The sequence below is a fragment of the Biomphalaria glabrata genome, chromosome 1, assembly GCF_947242115.1.
Source record: "Biomphalaria glabrata chromosome 1, xgBioGlab47.1, whole genome shotgun sequence".
NCBI classification, from domain to species: domain Eukaryota; kingdom Metazoa; phylum Mollusca; class Gastropoda; family Planorbidae; genus Biomphalaria; species Biomphalaria glabrata.
In genome coordinates, this window is record NC_074711.1 from 11,405,884 (window position 1) to 11,410,871 (window position 4,988).

General features: G+C 28.4%; 1 protein-coding gene across 3 annotated transcripts in view; it reads right to left on the minus strand.

Moving 5' to 3' along the window:
- LOC106078509 (tRNA wybutosine-synthesizing protein 4-like) overlaps positions 1 to 4,942 on the minus strand; it is a 28,470-nt gene extending 23,528 nt beyond the window's left edge. The window contains exon 1 of one of the 3 annotated variants that reach the window (XM_056022006.1): positions 4,881 to 4,942. The gene's annotated coding sequence lies outside the window, so the exon portion shown is untranslated. Of the gene's footprint in view, positions 1 to 4,679 lie in introns of all 3 variants that reach the window. The other 2 variants (XM_056022016.1, XM_056022025.1) reach the window with 2 other exon arrangements.
- Between the last annotated feature and the right edge of the window lie 46 nt (positions 4,943 to 4,988).

The window sequence follows — 4,988 nt, forward strand, 5'->3', positions numbered from 1 at the left end:
TTTATATAATTAAATAAATTGTAACTCTGTTCCTGTGCTGATATACGTGGTGCCCACTAGCACACTGTTCCACAAGAGAGTTGGAAATACAAGACAGGAAATAGAGACATGATGGATTTCAACTAAGTTGAGAAGAACTAAGAGAAGTTGGAATCCTGTTGATTTGTGCGTGTTATTTATTTTATTTAGTAATTCACTATCACTGTTATTCTTCCTTTGTTGAGTGCCTGCATTAGAATTACAACAATATATGGCGGAAAACAGATTGAGCTTTCAACATTCTACTTTTAGGACCATTTTTTTGACTAATTTCAAATTAGCTATTATTGACATATTATATATCAATTTTATTGCCCAAGAATAGAGGAATTCAAAAAAAATAAAATCAGAAGCAACAGATATTATTTAACTTGAAAAAATGAGGTCAAACACACTTACCCCTAATAATGAAAAATTCATCACTCACAGAAGATATGTCTAAAAATCCATGAATTTCACAAATTCACAGTATTATTAACAGAAAAATGTGTCACAAAGTAAAATATTTTTATAGAACATTTGAAAAAAACAATAAAAACTAGTTTCTTAAAACATTTATGCCTATTAATTAGCCTCCCCAGACCCCAGCCCCTCCGTTAAAAAAAATGGTTGCAAATGATACTTTATAATCATCCTGAAAAACAAAACCAGTATCAGTTTTGACATATTATATATCAGTTTTAATGCCCAAGAACAGAGGAATCCAAATATGGTTCATTCATTATCATCAGACAAGTATTAGACCATAAAAAATTAGATCAAACACACTTACCCCTAATAATGAAAAATCCATCATTCACAGAGGGTATGTCCAATATTCCATGAATTTTACAAATTCACAATATTATTAGCAGAAAACTATGTCACAAAGTAAAGTATATTTATAGACCATTTGAAAAAACAAACAAACAATTTTTAAAAATATTTATAACTAATAAATTAGCCCCCCCCCCTCGCCCCACCCTACCATAAAAAGTCTTTTTTTTTTTTTTTCTTATATCTTCATGTTTTAACAAACTAATATCAATTTTAGATAAAGTTTATAGATGTATAATTTTAGACTAGAAAAGATCTTATATTAAATGAAATATTATCAAGATTTAGATCTCTTCTAGTTCTTGATCAATTTTTAGATCTAGGTCTAGACTACTATACTCTGACTCTAGTCTAGGCTTATAGATATTAGTTTAGTCCTAATAATAGGTTTTGCATAGTACATGATGTATTCTGTTTACTATCTCATATGATCTCAATTTTTGTATTTGTTGTAATTGTTGCTGAGAAAAGAAATAAAAACAACTTTTATTTGGTTTATAGATTCTATGTGTTTGTTGTTATTTTTAACTATGTCCATAAACCATAAGTAGATCTATATTTAGTCTCTATCCTACACAGCTAATAGTTTTTAAAAAATTATTTAATCTTTCTAGATCTAGTAATCTATTAGATTTATGCCTAGATTTAGATCTTTAAAAGGAAAAAAAAAAGTGTTTTTGCCGATATATCTACATTCTAGCTCTATCATCTAGATCTATTAATCTAGCTAGAACTACCAAGTATCCTACCTACTTGAATCTCTTCTCTATAGTATAATCGACTAGATCTAGATTTTTTCCACTTTAAGTAGTTTAAGATGTAGATCTAGAATTCTAGATTTAGAGATCTAATTAAGCCCTAAGTTTATAAGCTCCTATGAATTATATTTAGATATAAAATCTTAGATTTAATCTACATTTAGACTTAGACAAGATTCTAGATCTACACGTGTACATCGCAGTTACTAGATCTAGAAATGACTAGATTTAGAATAAATTAGATCTCATATTTTTTCAATGTTAAAATCTAGTTTTAAGTCTATGAATAATATTTAGATGTAGAGATATATTTAGACTTAGGCTAGGGTCTTGATCCAAGCGTGTGGCCCGTGTACATCGCTACTTGACTATCTACTTAAATCTACTAGAAATGACTTGATTTAGATCTAAATCATCTAAAAGAATTTTTCCACGTTAAAATCTACTGATATAGACTCTAGTCCTAATTATATAAGTTACTATGAATTATATTTAGACATAGAATCTATTATAAAATCTTAGATCTAATCTACATTTAGACTTAGACTTAGATCTAGCAAGTCTAGATTCTAGATCCACGCGTGTACATCGCCACTTGACTATCTACTAGAAATGACTAGATTTAGCTCTAAATCATCTCAGATTTCCTAAGTCTATAAGTTATTATGAATTATATTATTATATTTAGACACAGATATACAATTTTAGATCTACATTTAATCTAGAGACTAGACTAGATCTAGATCTAGTCTGATCCACGCGTGTGTGCATCGCTACATGACTATCTACTAGAAATGACTAGATTTAGCTCTAAATCATCTCAGATTTCCTAAATCTATAAGTTATTATGAATTATATTATTATATTTAGACACAGATATATACAATTTTAGATCTACATTTAATCTAGAGACTAGACTAGATCTAGTCTGATCAACGCGTGTGTGCATCGCTACTTGACTATCTACTAGAAATGACTAATAGATTTAGCTCTAAATCATCTCAGATTTCCTAAATCTATAAGTTATTATGAATTATATTATTATATTTAGACACAGATATATATAATTTTAGATCTACATTTAGTGAATTTAGTCTAGAGACTAGACTGGATCTAGATCTAGTCTGATCCACGCGTGTGTACATCGCTACTTCACTATCTACTACTTAGTCTTAGCTACGACTAGTACTACTACTAGAACTAGAAGTGACTATATTTAGATGTCTAGACCTTTTCACGTTAAGATGTAGATCTAAGTCTATAACAAATTACTATGAATTATATTTAAACAAAGATCCAGATCTAAAATCTTTATCTTAGTCTAGATCTAGTCTAGATCCGCGCACGCTGGCAGCGCAAAAAAAAGGACGCATTTCCCGAGTCATGATGTTATTTGAAATGAAAACAAACGACACTCGTAGTGAAATGTAAAATATTTACCTAAGCAGTTGATATTATTTAAAAAAATGGTCTGTTATAGTTTCAGTCTATGATAAGGCTTAATAGATGTTGTCGGTTCCACTTATTCCGCGAGAATGAATAAAAAATTAAGCACGATGAAAAAAATTGATGAGGTCAAACTGTCCCGACACACTTCCGATGGGCTTTTAAAAAACATGTTTTTTTTAAAAACTTTATTTTTTTTATACACCAAAAAAATAAAAAATAAAACACTATGATTGCTGAAATAAAAATAAACGTGTTTTGAAATTAAAATTGGTACCATTTAAATGATATTTTTATAAAATTGTATGCATAGTTTCACGACGCACAAATTATGAAATGGCATCGAGGCTATTTTTTTTTTATTTTTAAGATAAACTAACAACTTAATTTCTTTTCTTTTTTCTCTATCATTTAGAACAATCATTTCTAAACAGTAAGCATGCATTATTTCATAGTAATGATATAGGTTTATATGTTTCTTACCTTTTCAAAGGGGAGCACATAAATCCAAAAGTAAATCCTGTGTGTCTTTTTTTGCATACTTCATGACATTCACAAATGCACAAATTTCTTATAAAAACGAATTTCAAAAAAATATTGCTAATGAAGCTTCCACAAACATAGGTCTACCCATCAGTAAAAGGAAATATACCACAGGTGTTGTATATATGGAGAAAATGAATAATGAACTTCAAAAATGCATTTTCAATAGAAAATCTGTTTTCCGCCATATATAATTAAAAATAATATAATTATCGTATTTAATAAACTTTATTATCTTATCTTCTTATCTTATATAATACAGACGTTACTTCAAAAAAGAAGATGATTACGTCCTACGCGTCATGCATTTAGTCATGCATATTAACCAATGACTCAAACTCTGCCAAGTCACTGGTTTTCCTGGCTAGCTCAGGCAACCCATTTCATGCTCTAATAGCACCAGGGAAGAAGGAGTATTTGTACAAGTTTGTCCTAGCATATGGGATGAGGAATGTGCCTTTATCTTTGTGTCTTTTAGAGTATTTTATTAAATTTTGTTTTTGTATTTGAAGATTATGGTTCAGTGTTTTATGTATGATTGCTAATTTACTTTTGATCCTTCTGTCCTGAAGGCTTTCTAAATTTAGTGATTTTACTAAAGGTGTTACTCTAGTCAAGTGTGAATATTCGTTTGTTATGAATCTCACTGCTCTATTTTGTGTCTGTTCCAGTTTCTTAATGTTTTCTTGAGTTGAGGGGTCCCAAACGGAGGATGCATATTCTATTAGTGGCCTAACCAAGGTTAAATAACATTTTAGTTTTATGTTCTTATTTGATTTATAGAAATTTCTTTTAATAAATTATTATATTTTATTATAATTATTTTACTTATACTACTATATTAAGTATATATACTAGAGTCTACATAAATTATAATATAGTCTAGTCTAGACAATAGAGTATAATAGTATAAAATAATTAATAGAGGGTCTCTATTAACTCTCTATATATATATAGTATAATTTATAATATACTAGTCTAGATCTATATTATAAATCTATATTATATAGATTTATTATTCTATAGACTCTAATACTCTAACTAGTCTAAGACTAGTGATTTGATCAACTAGCTTACTTAAGTTACTAGATCTAGACTCTAGATTTGACTAGCAATCATCTAGATTTCTTATTTATTATTTCTAGAAATAATAGTTACTTAAATAATTATAATAAATTATTAATAGAGTCTAAAAGATTAGTCAATGTGTCTAGTCAGTCAGTCTAGATTATTATAATTATAAATTATTATATTAGTCTAGATTCTAGATCTATTGACTATTCGTCTATTGTCAGTAATGTAGATCTGCTAATCTGGTGTTTTGGCACTGTATTGTATTTTTGTTCCTGACTTAATCCAGTACTTATTTTTAAATTACATGTAGTT